Raw genomic sequence first — 17502 nt, forward strand, 5'->3', positions numbered from 1 at the left:
TTTTTCCTACACTGATGCTGTCCAGAAACACAGTTAATAGAGAGAGCAGCATATAGGCATAATTTAACTGTCCATTACTCTGCTATCATTGCATCCAAAGTCATCTCACTTTGGTAGACAGTTTAGAGGAAGTGTTGAAAAAGTTCCTATGAATGCCAGTTTTACTTTAACTTGGATGAGAGTAGGAAGGAGGAACAGGAATTGGAGGAAGTTTACAGCCCTTTTTTTGCCCCACAAAGCTGAAAACAGATTAGAAAAACATAGACGTAGGTATATGCCTTCATCAGTGGCAATTCAGTTTTTGCTGAGAGGTTGAGGGTGTTCGCTTGGAAGCATTTGCTGAGGGATAAGCTGCCAAATTATAGCTGTGTAAAATAAAGTCTAAGACCTTTGCTTTACAGTTGTGTATTTATGCATATATAAAATGTTTTTCTTTCTGAACTGAGGTCTCTTTTCCAAATATAATTACTCCTATCCAGAGTCTCGACAATATTGACATGGAATCTTGAATTCGTAGATAATTCCTATTGTCTTATTAGACTATGACATTCAGAAATTTTAAAATGCTGACAATCTTCTGAAAAAGTAACTTCCTTTTGTTTCTCCCCTAGGAGAATGCATTAACAGATTGTATTTGCATACTTATGTGCTATTCTCACTTTGTATTTGTACAGGCTAATTCTCTTTAGACCTTCAACATGATATGCAGTAGCATTATGTACTATGATTCAATTTGATAAGTGCTGTCAACCCTCCCCCCCCCCCCCAAAAAAAAAAAAAGGCAAAACAACAGCAGATGCAGGCCTGTAGACAAGAGAGACTTTCTTCTGACTGCCAGAAGTCTAGTAATTTCATCCACTGTGGGTTCCTCTCAGTTTTTCCAGGTCATTAATGCCAATGAGCTGGCATATGACAATGGTGTGCTCCATACAAACTTCTACCACATGGGTCATGTGCATTTGACTTCATCTGGATCTTTGGGTAGCCATTTGTTGTTTGTTGTCTAGGTCACCAAAAATCACCCTCCAGCATGGCTAATTGCCTCAGGTACTGGATACCAGTCTCCATGGTGGTCCACTTGCCTTGTTGACATACAAGAACTTCCTTGAAGGGATACCTTTCCTTCATGCCTGACAGGAGACGTCTCCAGAGAGTGAAGAATTGTGCTGCTTTCCAATTGCTTTGTCAATGCCCCCTTCCCTAGCGAGGGATCCCAGCTGCCTGTCTTCCCTGCCCCCTAATTCCAGGCCCCACTATCCCAGCAGTGGAGCAGACAGGTGTCAGTGTGCTCACCTAGGCAATGACTGAAATCTTTTCACATATCTTGTAGCTCACGCTGGTAGGGGCCTTGGGTGGTTATCGACGCTTTTATGATACCTTCCTCTTTGTCTTCCTGTTCTCTGATGGCCCAGCCACTTTGGAGTAGCCTGACTCATCTTTTTCCTTCCCTGTCTAAGTAGGAGTTCCTCTGCTTTCTAAATGACCTGACTTTCTCACCCATTGTTTCTTGCATACAGGGGTAACTGATACTGGCACAGTTTGGTTCCCTGAGCCAGCTTTGGGGCCTGTGGCAGGGTCTGGTGTGGCCTGCCAGTGTCTTGGGATTCTGGACATGTTCAGGAGTAAAGTTCCAAAGCACTGGAGGTGCCTGTGGCTCTAGGTGCCCGCCCATATCGTCCCACACTCCCTGCCACTCATAACTATCCTGCCTCAGGAGAGATCTCTGCATGGCATTTTAAAGCAGTTGTCTGACTTTAAATAAAACCTTAAGTGCATTCAGGGGACATGACAATAAGTACATAATGGTGTGAAAATCCCAAGGATATTCAGAGATTTGAAAAGGTATTGTAACTAGTCTGGAAGGGAAGGGGGGGGGAGTGTCGGCAGCCCTCACGAGAGCGGCTGACGAGGCTTGGGCGGAGCCGGGAGCAGCGGCCGTTCCCTCCGTCATGTACACAGGGTGCCCCCAGGGAGCGCAAGCGGCCCGGGGCACGGCGCCTCCATCAGGGCATGGCGCGGCAGTTCGCGCGGGCAGGGCACCTAGAAGGGCGGGAGGCGGCCATTTTGTTCTTTTAGTGACGAGGAGCAGGCAGATACTCAGGCAAAAAGGGCGTCTACCCGCCACAACAGCCGGGCTGAGACCAAAACCCAGACGGAGTGGCCGCGACCCCCCTTGGCAGATGCCTACACGCAGACAAGAGCTCCTGAGGACCAAAAGAGTTTCCCAGACCCCCAGTTGTGGGGAACTCCAGAATCCGGAAGTCCCCCTAGGGACCAAAGGCAGAATCAGGTGTTATGGCTGCAAGTGTGCCCAGCTGGATGAGCTTTTTGAGCAAGTTGCTGTCTTGCAAGAGGACCTCAGCAGGCTGTGAAGAATCCAGGAATCTGAGCAAGAGATTGATAAGTGGTATCAAGCGCTGGCACAGCCTGAGCAACAGCCCTGCCTTAAGTCCTCACAAGGGATTGGTGAGGTAGTCTCCAACCCTGAATTGGCACAATGGATAGACTCACAAGACAAGGGAAACTGGACCCTCGTCTCTGCTCAAAGCAGAAGGAGTAATCTCCCCTTTGCCCCCAGAGTGCCCCTATGCGATAGATGTGATGTTCTGGGGCTCAAAAAAGGATAGAATAATAATAACAACAATGGTAATGGTCAAGCCTCAGGAAAGGACAACAGTATAAAGGTGGACCAGCAAACCATGCATATAAGAAGCAGTGCCACCAAAAAAAAAAAAAAAGGCATGAAGGGGGTTGGTAATTGGAGATTATTCTCTGAGAGGCACTGAAATGCCCATTTGCCACCGAGACAATCTCTGTTGAGGTTTGCTGCCTGCCTGGGGCCTGCATTCGTGACATCACAAAGATTCTACCAAGCTTGGTTAAACCACATGACTACCACCCATTCCTACTCTTTTATGTAGAGACAAGTGAGGTTGCAAGAAGGAAACTACGAAATATCAGAAGGACTTTATGTCTCTTGGAAAAACATTGAAGGGATTGGGAGTGCAAGTGGTGTTATCCTCAGTCCTCCCAGCTGGAGACTGGGACCTAAGGAGGAGGCAATGTACAAATCAGGTGCATGATTGGATGCATAGCTGGTGCCATGCTCAGGGTTTTGGGTTCTATGATCCTGGGCATTATTCTGAGGGACCAGGAATGCTGACAACAGATGGGGCACAACTGACGAAGAGAGGCAAGAGCATCCTGGGCAGAAAGCTGGCTGGGCTCATTAGTAGGGCTTTATGCTGTGCTTGGTGTGGATAAGGGAATGTACCTGCAAGAGACGCAAAAGAACCAGTGGATGCCAATACTCCAGAAAACAATAGGGACACACCTGTGAATCGTCCCATAGGAATTGGGAATGACTCCTCTAAAAAGGTAATGCGGCCCATAGCCCAGCTGAAGTGCATCTACACCCATGTACGCAGCACGTGGAATAAGCAGGAGGAGTTGGAAGCCATGGTGCAATTAGAAAACTGATCTAATTGCTATCACGGAGATGTGGTGGGACAACTGAAACACTGGAATGGAAGGCCACAAGCTTACAGGAGAGATGGGCAGGAAAGGAAGGGTGAGGGTGTTGCCCTCTATGTTAAGAAGCAGATAGATTGTGAAGAGTTGCTGCTGAGAAACAGCCATGAGCAGGTTGAGAGCCTGTGGGTAAAAATTAAGCATCAGACCAGTAAAGGGCACCTTGTGGTTGGAGTCTACTACAGGCCGCCCGATCAAGCCTTTGATGAAGCCTTTTTGCTCCAACTACAAGAGGCATCACACTCACGGGCTCTCATTCTCATGGGGGATTCCAACCACTCGGATGTCTGCTGGGAAAGCTACATGACAGGCAGTAAGCAATCCAGGAGACTTCCGGAATGCATTGAGGACAATTTCCTTGTCCAGCTGTTAGACAAACCAACCAGAGGAGAAGCATTGCTGGACCTGGTGCTCACCATTGTGGATGACCTTATTAAAGAGGTTAAGACTGGAGGCAGTCTGGGTTGCAGTGACCACACCCTGGTTGAGTTTGTGATCTCGAGGGATGTGGGCCAGGCAAAAAGCAAAGTCAGGACCCTCAACTTCAGAAGAACTAACTTCCAGATCAAAGAATTAGTGGATGAGATCCCATGGGACACTGTCCTTAGGGACAGAGGATCTGATCAGAACTGGCAACTCTTTAATGATGTTTTTTTTAGAGTGCAAGAGCTCTCCATCCCCATGTGCAATAAATCAAGCAGGGAAGGCAAGGAACCAGTATGGCTGAGCAATGACCTCCTGGTTAAACTTAGGCAAAAGAAGAAACTGCACAGGCAGTGGAAACAGGGCCGTGTGCCCTGGGAGGAGTACAGAAATGCCGTCCGGACATGCAGAGATGGGATCAGGAAAGCCAAGGCACTGACAGAGCTAAACTTGGTAAGGAATGTAAAAAATAACAAGAAGGGATTGTACAGGTACGTTGGCCAGAAAAGAAAGACTAAGGAGAGCATACCACCTCTGAAAAATGTAGATGGAGGACTGGTAACAACAGATATGGAGAAGGCTGAGGTACTTAACAACTTCTTTGGCTCAGTGTTCACTGGCAGTCAGGCTTCCCACATCTCTCGAGTCCCCAGATCTCTAGGGGGGGGCTTCAGGAGCAGGGTCCTCCCCCCCACACACACTGTAAGCGAAGAGCAGGTTTGGGACCTGCTGATGCAACTGAACAGCTACAAGTCTATGGGGCCTGATGACATCCATCCCAGGGTCCTGAGGGAACTGGCTGATGTAGCTGCCAAGCCACTCTCCATCATATTTGAAAAGTCATGACAGTCAGGAAAAGTCCCTGGTGACTGGAAAAAGAGAAACATCACTGCCATTTTTTAGAAGGATAGAAAGAAAGACCCGGAGAACTACAGACCAGTGAGCCTCACCTCTGTGCCTGGCAAGATCATGAAACAGATCCTCCTGGAAGCAATGTCAAGGCATATCCAAGACCAAGAGGTGATCCAGGACAGCCAGCATGGCTTCACCAAGGGCTAATCATGGCTGACCCATCTGGTGACCTCCTATGATTCTTTCGTGACATCAGTTACCAAGGGAAGACTGACCAGTGTCATCTACCTGGACATTTGTGAGGCTTTTGACATAGTCCCACGTGACACACCAATTTCTAAATTGGAGAGATGGATTTGAAGGGTGAACCATTCGTTGGGTAAGGAAGTGGCTTGATGGATGCACCCAGAGAGTAGTGGTCAATGGTTCTATGTCCAGGTGGAAGCCGGTGACGAGTGGCGTCCCTCAGGGAGTCTGTCTTGGGACTGGTGCTTTTCAGTATCTTAATCAATGACATAGATGATGGGATCGAGTGCACCCTCAGCAAGTTTGCAGATGACACCAAGCTGAGTGGTGCAGTTGATAGAAGGAAAGGATGCCATCCAAAGGGACATGGATAAGCTTGAGAAGTGAGCCCATGTGAACCTAATGAGATTCAACAAGTCCAAGTGCAGGTGCTGCACCTGGGTCAGAGTAGTCCAAGGCATGAGTACAGACTGGGAGAAGAACTCATTGAGAGCAGCCCTGCAAGAGGGACGTGGGGGTTCTGGTGGATGAGAAGCTCGACATGAGCCAACAATGCGCTTGCAGCCCAGAAGGCCGACTGTGTCCTGGGCTGCATCAAGAGAGGAGTGTCCAGCAGGTCAAGGGACGTGATTGTCCCTCTTCACTCTGCCCTCATGAGGCCCTGCTTGGAATACTGTGTCCAGGTCTGGGGCCCCCAGCACAAGAAAGATGTGGACCTGTTAGGTCCAGAGGAGGGCCACAAAGATGATGATCAGAGGGCTGGAGCACCTCTCCTATGAAGAAAGGCTGAGAGAGCTGGGGATGTTCAGCCTGGAGAAGAGAAGGCTCCGTGGAGACCTCATTGCGGCCTTTCAATACTTAAAGGGGTCTTATAAAAAGCATGGAGATGGACTCTTGTGTAGATAATGACAGGACAAGGGGGAGTGGTTTTAAATTGAAAGGGGAAATTTAGATGAGATGTTAGGAAGAAATTCTTTACTCAGAGGGTGGTGAGGCACCGGAACAGGTTGCCCAGAGAGGTTGTGGATGCCTCATCCCTGGAGGTGTTCAAAGCCAGGCTGGATGGGGCCCTGGCCAACCTGATCTAGCGGTTGGCATCCGTGCCTATGGCAGGGGGGTTGGAACTAGGTGATCTTTAAGGTCCCTTCCAACCCAAGCCATTCTATGATTGATTCTATGATTGACTGAATAAGTGGGAAAAAGTATCCCCCCTGTACCCTCCATAGATTGGCTCCCTGAGGAGAAAAGGTAAATGGTGTAATTATTAATAGTTCCTGAGATATGGTTTCTGAAGTATGGAGGTGACAGCAGTGCTGAGTACAAATACCAGATTAGTCTCATGACTGGTAACTTTGTCATATCATAATCCAGTCTTACACAGTACAGCAAAATAATAACCTTAAACCAGCCCCCAGAAATGGTAAACAGCATGACAGGGAACACATACAGTAAGTAATGTGCTATATAACTGTTTGGAAAAGAAGCACAGCAGACTTGAGATTTAAAAAAAAAAAAATCCACATTTTGATTAGCAACTATTAAACTGATCTAATGCTTATAACAATTTTCTTTTAACATGCTGTGGTCAGATCTGACATTATCTCAACTCTTTAGGCCCTATATCGGGAGCCAAAGGACTGTTGTGGTTTAATCCGGCCGGCAGCTCCGCACCACACAGCCGTTCGCTTGCCCTCCCCTGTCCCCCAGTGGGATGGGGGAGAGAATCTGGGGGGAAAAAGTAAAAGCTTGTGGCTTGAGATAAAGACAGTTTAATAAGGCATAAAGGAAAGAGAAATAATAATATTGACAATAGTATTACTAATAGTAATGTGTACAAGTCAAGTGATGCACAGTGCAGTTGCTCATCACCTGCTGACCAATGCCCAGCCCCTCCCAGCAGTAGTCCTCCTCCACTCCCGCCAGCAACCCCATATAATTGTTGAGCATGACATGACATGGTATAGGACATCCCTTTGGCCAGTTGAGGTCAGCTGTCCTGGTTCTCTCCCCTCCCAGCTCCTTGTGCACCCCCCAGCCTTCCAGCTGGCAGGGCAGTGTGACAAGCTGACAAGTCCTTGACTTAGTGCAAGCATTGCTTTGCAACAATTAAAACATCAGAGTGTTATCAACGTTATTTTCATCCTAAATCTGAAACATAGCTACTAGGAGGAAAATTAACTCAATCCTAGCCAAAACCAGGAAAGTCTTCAAATGAGGGAGGCAGAAAGTGCTCTCTATAATAGAAATTGACCACTGTGGTACTGTGAAAACAAAGAAGAAGATGGCATTGCAAGCAGAAAAAAAGAATGCAGAAAATAATTGCATGGGTGTGAAGGTACGGGAAATAAGTATCTCTAACATTACGCTTTTTCTTTGCCTCCATTTTCTCACAGGTAATAGCTGCTGAGTATTCTGACAGTGCTCCTGCTGTGCTCAGTTTAAAACGTTGAAACTGCTTTGCAAGGTTGTGCATATGTTTGCTGTAAGATATATGATAACACATTCTTTCACCCATTTTTTTCATAAAAGCTCTGACCCTCGTTAAAACGTTTTATTCCTATTTCCTATGTGTGGCGTATTTAGGAAGTTCGTTTTGAATACAGTTATAACCTATTGTATGTGACAAGATGGTAAACTCTGGTGACTGACCTCAGCCCCTTTGTGTGTTGTCATTTATCCCTAAGGCAATTAACCATAATTCAGTTTGTCCTGACAGATACAAGAGCTCTGTTTTGGAAGAACATTATTTTAGAACATAGTAGATAGACTAACCCAGGGAGGTTTATTGCTGAGCCAGAGATTGTTTTGCATCCTATGGAGAGGAAAAAGAGAGAATTTTGGAGGAGGAAAAGGAGGAGTCAAAGTGCTGTCTTACTGTGTTGTCACTGATAGTAATTACAGAAGGGATCAAAGAAGCGCAGGGTCTTGGCCAGCTCTTGATATTGTTTATATTTTTTCTCTTCTGTGATATTCTTATCAAGTGATTTGGGTGGACATAATGATGCCCTGAACTGATGTCTAGTGCTTTCTCAAGGTGCTTGTTTCATAAACACAGGCCTCATAAAATTGCTGAACAAGTTTCCTTTTGTTCCAAAACGTATTTAGAAATAGAATCAGCAATAAATCATATGTAATAACTGTCATTTTTCTTTATAGTGTAGGTAACTAAATCATTGGTTTATGCTTTAGTGAAAAAGTTTGGAAGGCAGCAATTTCCACAGTTAGCCTTGCAGTATTTACCTTTAGCTTACTTCATGAAATCAAATATTGTAGGGATAAACCTTAGTTGCCAGTTGTTCACTCAACATGTGCATTCCACATTGGAGTCACTAATATCACTTACAACTATTTCATGAGAAAAAAGAAAAAAAGGAAAAAAATATAACCTGACATTTATATTTCTCATTTCCATTTTTCTCATACCTCACTCATTCTGATACTCTGAGCTTTTATATCCTTTAGCCTTCACTTCTTTATCAAGCTTCAGATTTTTGAAGCGCTAACCTGACATCAAATTGTTATATCCATCATCCCCTAAAATAGTTCTGCTTTGAATATAGGCCAAGTATGTGATAATAACAGTTACTAGTTATCAAGATCTGATAAAGACCTTCATTTTGATGCATTGAAGTTTTTGACAAATGCTGATTAAATGATCCTGAGAATAACCTTTAGACTCAGATGACAGAACTTGATTTCATGCTACTGCAATACCATCCTACCAGGATGACTTTATGTATTATCTACCCCCTACCTTGTCTTTATTTAGATCTGATCGTTATAGTTCTTAGTTTTGTATTTTAGTAGTGCTTAATGTTTCAGTTGAACATTCAAGGATGTAGCAAGAGCTGAGGTCATAAACATCTGCATAACAAAACCTTCGTTAAGTAATCTCTAATTTGAGAAGTACCTTCTCTTAATAGCAGGTAAAATGTTAAGTTTGAATGGTACGATTTCATTCCACCAGAAGTCTGAATGGTCCCTTTTCTCTGCTGCTTTACAGTGACACCCCTGAATTAGTAGTACAGCATTGTAGCAGCTCTTTTCAAGGCCTAATGAAGCTCAGGCGTGTTCACAACAGTCCAGTCAGAGTCCCAAGACTGCATTTACAGTACCTATGCCATATAAATTGTTAAAGATTATGCTTCAGTTCACTGACAGGACTTTTGTTGTAGGGGGACTGCATTGCAGTATGGCCTTCTTGCTGGCAATGGAGGAAATTCACTATTCACGTGCTGTATGGACATACTTTGTAAAATCCATGGAGGTTTTGGGGAAAAAAAAAATTACCGTTATGGGGTGGTATAAAATGGAAGTTTTGTAGGTAGTAAGTCTGTTGCTGAATGTCAACTCAAAACTGTAGAGTTGATATCACTGGAGAATATGGCCTCTGGTATACAAAGGCCATGAGCTGCCATAAACATTACGTGTGACAGTTCAACAGCCTGTCCTCTCTGCCACCAGGCAAGGTGGGAAAAGGTAGCCCAAATTTTGTTTCCTACTGTCAATTGCAACTGTGGTTCTGGGGTAACTTTGTCTGTGATGTGCCTTACTATTATGTCCAAGTCTGAAATTTAAGAAACTCCAATATCCAGCTGCCTAGAGTGCCTCTTCGTTCCGGTTACTGTTACAATAACCGAGCAGGCTGAAAGTGTAGGTGTCTGTTCCTGAGCTTCCCGGTTTCTTCAGACTTGGGTAATAAAGAGGTAGGATCAGTAAGATCTTACATGACTAGATATTTACTTAGTGAATGTGAGTCATAGCCTCCAGAATAGAACACGTCCTCTGCATAAATTCTGTTGCTATATGAAGCAATGTTACAAAAGAATTGGATTTGATAGATGTCTAAACACCAATGCAAAAAGAGGGAAGAAAATATAAATACTAGAGAAGAATAGGAACAGATAAAATCACTGAAATTGAGGACAAAAGTTAGATGACTGAAAACAGTAACACTTGGAATAATGGTGCAGATTAAATGAGAGAGCAAGATGGATTAGTAAACAATTACATATGATTACTATTGAGGTGGGCAGTCAGACTTTCTCAGCACACAAATAATGATGTAGGAACATAAGCTTTAGTATGTTCTATTTACAAAGCACTAAACAATATACTTATCTTAGACAAATATTCTAAAATGGCAGTAGTGTAATCAAACACCATCATGATGTGCTCTGATAAAAATCATTGAGATATTATTCCCATGGATGAATCATGGTAATAAAATAATTTGCCTGAGCTAGAGATTGCCGATTGAAAGAACAAAAACTGTTATAGAGCTTCGAGATTCTATAGATTCTTCTGGATTTCTACAGAAAAGGAGCAAATTCCTTTTTCCCCCTCTCTGAAAATGCTAGATAACACCTATCTTTCTCATATGAATATATAACAGAATGAGGGAGAATGTATTCCAATTTTGTAATGCTTTATTTAATTTTATAATTTGAAATCCTTATTCTCTGTGATTATTCTTTGTGATTCTTCTGAAATGTATAGTTTGTGGAATGGGTGGAAATACTGGTTATTGCCGTTGTTTTACTTCCTTCAAGACACTGCTGTGTTAAGTATTCAAATTTTGGTGTATATTGCTGTGCCATTCAGGTTAATGACTGGTTTGAGATTTTCTCAGGCTTCCCCTTACCTGGATTTAATCTTGAATGGTTAATACATGAAGGTAGTGTTTCTCTTACTTTTGTAGTCTTTGCTTGATTTGAAACTTTTTCATAGGCTTACTTACGTTCTTCCCTATATATATATATATATTCCCTATATATATATAGTATATATATAGTATATATATAGTATACATAGTATATAGGTGCACTTACTTATTTGTTTGTGAGCTTATTTTACAAGAGTTTGGCTGCATTTCCTGTCCTCAGCTTAATTTTATGTATAGTGAATTCATACTATTTTACCTCTTAATTGCCTTGTAGAGTGTGTTCCTGTGTATTTGCTCAAGTTGCATTTTTAAAGCTCTCTTGCAAACTTTGTAAGCAGTATCAAGTGCTATTAAAACTTTACTATAAAATGGTGGTACGTTATTAAGTAGATTTCACAATACCGATGTAGTGGGCAAATTAATTTTTAGAAAATTTTTTCAACCATGCAAAGGTTGAAAATTTTTGGGTAGGGATTGAAATCTACTATAAGACAAAATTGAGTAGATGAACTTAAAGCTAATAAGTTTGGATTTTTGTTGTTGTTGTTGATCACTTCCAAAATGTTCCAGAAAACCAGATATACTTTTCAGGATGTTTTTAAGACAACAGAGATTTAAGTATTATCATAATAGAAAATCTTAAGATACTCAGAGGCAGGAAGGAAAGAATGTACGCTGTGTGTGTGTTTGTAAAATTAAGCGTTGAGGCAGAAACCTCGATGTTACTCAAAAAAAAAAAACAAAAACCAAAAAACAGCAATCTAGTCTCTGATCTCTATCATTATTTTAGACTTAAAAAAAAAAAAGTTATGTTTACTTCATTGTCATTTAATGAAATTAAATTTTTCCATTGGGGAAAGGATGGTGTTTCATGTGAACGTAGTGTGGTGCTGCTTTAGCTGTTTTTTGAGAGTTGGGCTTCCTATTGAATGGTATGTCCCCAGGTGCACTGTATTCCTATTGTTATACAGCGACTGGTACCTGATCAGTGGGAGTGCATCATATCATCATATGAAACAGGACTTTAACCAAGTCTATTCTCTAACAAAGCATGGGAATAACAGACATTCAACTCTGTTGGAAATTAGATTTTTTTTACAGCTGCTTTGGCTATTTAAGCCGTCATTCCCTGAAATGTCATTACTGTATACAAAACCACCACCTGCTGAATATTCTCAGACATTTCATACAACCATTATTATTGTTTCCTCTCTTGTGTTCACAAGCAAAATCTGGTCAGAATACTCCACACAAGATTTTTTTTTGTTAGTCTCATTCTTCATAAACTCATTCTTCATAAACTCATTCTTCATAAATATAGCTTGCATTAGACCATAAATGCAAGCCTTTACATTTCAAAGGGTAAATAAACCTTTTAGTGATGTATGTGTAGCATAATTTTAACATTTCATATTAATTATTTAAATGAATCCCTAAATATTTCATTTGATTTTATAAATAGAAAACCAGAATCTCAAGTAGTGAAACAGTGATGATCTGCCCATCATCTGCCAGAGGTGACCTCAAAAGCTGAGGTAGTATCTCTTCTAGAATGCAATCCTCCCCCTCAAAAAAAAAGAAAAAAAAAAAGAAAAAAAAAAAATGTCTAAGGTTTGGAGATGTCATTTTTGAGAGGGCTTCTCAGGAAATGAAAACAATGTAAGTCCTGAATCCCTGATGGGACAGCAAAATGCCCGGCAGTACTTTTTCAGCCAGCAGTGTGCTAAATACAGAATTTCATTACATCTTTGGCAGTCACAGTCACTTCATTTGAAATACCAACCTCCCCAAAGGCTTCTAGGAATGACATTTCTTTGGGCTTGCATACCTTTTTTTATTGCTCTTCACTTAGTGTGGAGAAGGTACTGTATTCATGATTTTCTTTTAACCTCGTTAATGTTTGTGTTCAATGAAAGTGTATGTTTTCTTTGAACTGTGTTTAAAAATGCATATATAAATAACAGCACTTGCGTTTTGAAAGGTGTAATTTTAGCATCTTTAGGATTGGCAGAGTTGCATTTATACTGCACCAACAAAGTGCATAAATGGGAAGTGTGAATATAAAAATAGAGGACTAAGAGAAAAAAATGATGCTCAAGATGAGAAATGGCCAGTGAGAAAAGACTAATACAGGGCATGTTACACTGATGCAGGAAAGAACCAACGAGGTCCATTCATTTATATATTGAAAATGCATACAGAGAAAGACGGTTGAAATTTTACATGATTTTTTTAAAACTCAAATACAAAACTATAAATTGAGGTAGTTTGAGTTTTGGAATTGTAAAAACGTGATAAAAATAGCAGAACAGGATGCAGACTAAGGTAATTCATGCAAGCAGTTGTATTTTTCCAGTTAACAGATTCTTTTCCCTAAGCTTATCTTCCTTTTATATGCAGTCTACATAATGCAGAAATTCATTATTTCTGTCTCGTAATTTATTCTAACCTTCCCATTGCCTAGTTTGTCCTTGCAACACTTCTGAGAAATTACTGAACCCTGTGAAGTGCAGACTTACCTCCCAGATCAGGTTATTTTTATGTCAACTTTTTTTATCAGACAATCCCATTAGAACTTTGCCAATGACAAGGGAGGAAAGGGTAATGCCATTAGCACCTGTATAATGCTACATTCACTGAAAGTTAGTGGCACTGGTAACCTGATGTTGCTGCCAAAACTCTTTAAAACAGTGTACAAGCTAATTTCATTGACTTATGGAAGTTTTTTAAAACTATTTGTTTTAAGCAACTCATTTTATGTTGTGTACTGAGGAACAAATTCTGCCTTGCATTCCTAGAACCTACATATGACTGCACTGCTGAGATACAGCCATGAACCATCTTTTTATCTGGTTTTGTGTCCCTTAAGGATCTCATGAACATAATAAAGCAGTCTCAGATATTAACAAGCTATAGTAAACTAAAGTAATATCCTCCTATTCATTAGTTTGACACAGATGTTCACAGCTGGTATTAATCGCACAGAATCATAAATTCAGTTTTTACCTACCAAATCTCTGCTTCATAGTATTTTTAGGTATTGCTGTTGTTTTCCCAACATCTGACATATGCAAAGATTCTGCTTTGTGAAAATGAGCACCCTCCCAAATTGCAGCTGACCATGTGTTTACACATATTAATGTATATATCTTCTGAACCCTCTCTGTAAGTAGTTTTTTTCTTTTCCAAAAGCTTTGTGGAAATGTAATGCCATAATATTTTGCCTATAACTCAGGCATGTTCATCAATGACATGGAAAACTATGATCTTCTGAGACATTCAGAAATGTGTAAATGAAGTAGTTGTAAGAAATAATGCAAAGGAACCATGCCCACCACTTGGGTGTAAGGCAGTACCTAACAAGCACTTGATACAGATAGTAAACATATATGGAGTTCAGTTATATTCTTAACAATGTTTCAAACTATAATTTCATGACTAGGCACTTTGAGAATCAAATACATCAACTTCATTTGCATTTTTTATATAAAGGTGCCATAATGAGAATAAGCGGAGCTGGAAATAATGTTTCCATCCCTCCTGCTAGAACACTGGTGTACTTGAGTCTTCTTTCAGAAGTACATTATTTTTAGTTAAACTTACAATAGAGCTATGTTTATGGTAAAATTTATCTGTCAGTTGTTCAACAGCTGTTTGCATCTACTGGAATGACAAAAAAAAATAAAAAAAAAATTAAAAATCATGTTGTGCCCTCAAATTAATAATATATTAATAAATATTCTTCCGGAAACAGAAGAGCCATTAGCGTTGTTGGATGAGAATATCATATCCTTAATGTCTCTAGTTTTAAGACAGTGTAGTGAAAGACATAGATGGTAGGATGCTTTTTGGACTTCTTTGTGGTGTGATGATTGTGGCTGATTGTCAAAATGGATTTTAAGGCTGTCAATTAGCTGCTGGTGTACAAACAGAAGTTCTTTTTCTAGCTTAACAAAAATTCTTTTATTGGAATTCAAGAAGACATACTAATTCTGTATGCCTATGGTACAAAGCAAAAAGCATGGAAAAATAAATTACCAAGCTACCTAGCTAGTAAGGAGAATATCGTAAGTATTGAGTCTCACTATAAAGTATTCAGTTTGAGCAGCAATCACTTCTGAATAAATTCAATTTCTGAAGCGCTTCTCTTTGTTTTATCTGTTGCTATTGATTAGGTTTTATACCTGCTTTATGCCATTAAAATTATATCATTTGAGATGGCATTATTTATGCCTATTACATCAGATGCACAGAGCTGACATTTTGTTCCCGTTTAAGTGTCTGTGCACTGGAGGTGTATACATCCAGGGTGAGTATCCCAGTGTTAGAGAAGGCTCATTGCCTTTTGGAGGGGCCACAAAAGGTAGCTTTTTTTTCTGGTATATATGTAAAGAGAGGCAATACCACTCTGTTGTTGTTGTTGCTGTCTGTTGTTTGTTCTGTCTTTTGAGTGCAACATCCTCTATTTCTGGAATCCCTTTGGGGGTAATTAAAAGAGGTTATCTGAAAGATTCCTGAAAGGGGTCCTTTGATTGTTATTATTAGTATTTCTTTTTACTTTTCTGTGGATCAAGTGACAAAGATCCTCATGGAAAAGCTTCTCATGGCAAACTGAGTTTAATCTAGAATTTTCTCTTTCACAAGAGATGGAGTAGGACTTTGTAGAAAGTTGGACTTACTTTAGCTTTTGAATTGTTAGTGATCCCCCTGAAAACACTTAAAGGGATGGCTGAAAATGATCAGAAATGAAAAAGTAAATATTTAGAAATTAATTTTCAGTTTTGTCTGGCACACACACATTCATGTCCTAAAACACAACCTGCATTCCTTTTATCAAACTTTCAAATATAAGTATAGTATAAGAGTAGTTTTCTGAATAGAATGCTAATTTATCTGTTAGTCGCTTTTATATACAGCTTTCTAGTTGCTTGCTTTGCATATCTATCTTATTTACAACACAGCATATTAGTAAATATAATTCATATTATTGACACTTCTCTATGGAATTTGCATGGAGGATGTGGAAACATTCCATGATTAAAAAAGGAGTACTAGGAATTGGGAGGGAAAAAAAAAAAAAGAGGAAAAAAAAACTATATGCATATTATGCAACTGTATGCATGTTTTTATCAATCTGTATAAACCCTTGAGTCCTAATTGTTCATATAACTTTGCATGTGCTTAATGTATGAAAGATATAGTTGGATGCCCAAGAGATTTTGATTATGTCGACTACTTGTGTGTTAGGTTTGTACATACATCTGTTCAGATACTCAGTTTACTTTTGAAATAGGTAAACAAAATTCAGATTCTAGTTTCTGGATATCAGATGACATTTTTATTCATGGAGTGCTTCTCAGAGAAGAAGTTCTCCTCATATATTTCATTTGAACAGATTTGTAGACTTTTCCATTGGAAGTCTTGTTAGGAAGTCATAAGAAGTATTAACTGCAGCATGCTAGACCGAAGTTGTATGTAGGTATTTATTTTGGCACATTGTAGCTTCTGTAATTACAAAAAATTACAAAGCCCTCATTGTAGTTAAGAGACCGAACTTTTATTTGACTGTTATCTTAAATGCAGAACAGTGCAAGTGAAATGCTGATTTATAACAATATCCCTTGTAGAATGAGTGCAAGGACAGTCATAGAAGTAAACGGGCAGACCTAAGTCTTTAGTGTTGTATGAATGCTGTAAATTCTCATTAACTTCCTTTTTTATTTTTATTTTTTTTTAGAAAGCCTTGGTTTCCATTTGTATTTACCTTGTTCAGTTTAACCAGCCATAAGTTGCGTAAGGTGTGTATTCACTACATCTTCGGTCTAGCTGGAAAATCTCTATGGAGTTATTTATAGAGGTATGTTAAGTAGATGCACAATAGTTACTTGACAGCTTTCTTCAGCCCTGTTTCACTTTGAGGGAATACCAAAAACTAATCTTGTTATCACATCAAAATGAACAAGTGAGATAACATTATGGCTATTGTCCTCTTCAAATTTTAAGTCAGGATTGCTGCTGAAAGTATCACAGTTAAAGATGAATGTAGGAAACATGCTCAACTGTTACAAGAAAAGTATGAGTAACTTATCTCTGAAAAGAAGCAGGAAGTTGCAGGGTTTGAACATTTTTGAGCTACAGAGATTTTTCATTTCATTTTGTTAGAATCAGGAAAGAAAGATGGATTGATTTGACGTTATTTTAAAGCACTATAAATTACTTCCAAATGCGCGACCAGCTGAGCAAACAACTGTTGTATTAGAAAAACCAATACAGATTCTGATTTTCAGTTAGTTTGGTGTAAGCTTGCAGAAATTGCAGTGAATGTGTTAGAATTTCTCTGGATTGAAGAATGAATATGAAAACAAGATCTGGCCTATTGTGTATTCATGGGGTGCGCTTTTTAGAGGTAAATAGTGTTTAAAACCTTCTAGAAAAAAATTGTTTATACCAGTTGGATATACATGAAAATACCTTACTCCATGGCTAACAGTTTTATTAAAATTAATTTTGAATAAGCAGTTCATAATTTATATATTAAAAATATTTCTGGAATCCCTGGGGATGGGAGCAGGGTGTGGGAAGGTGTAGGTGTGAATCCAGCCAGCCTGACAACTAGCAAACAGAAGGTAGTTTAGTTCATAACTACTGATTACAAAATCTTATTCCATTTATAAATCTAATAAAGGCATTTGGAAAGCTTTTTAAAAATTCACAGTACTGCAATTGCTACTGTCCTTATGTTGATAGCCTCTTTTTTGTTGTTGTTGTTGTAATTTGCTGTATCA

General features: G+C 40.0%; 1 protein-coding gene across 1 annotated transcript in view; it reads left to right on the forward strand.

Moving 5' to 3' along the window:
* The window catches only part of LOC308198916 (uncharacterized protein), an 802411-nt gene that overhangs the window by 507171 nt on the left and 277738 nt on the right, over positions 1–17502 (forward strand). The window lies entirely within an intron of this gene.

The sequence above is a fragment of the Anser brachyrhynchus genome (genome assembly GCF_964034855.1).
Source record: "Anser brachyrhynchus genome assembly, chromosome: 8".
NCBI lineage: Eukaryota > Metazoa > Chordata > Aves > Anseriformes > Anatidae > Anser > Anser brachyrhynchus.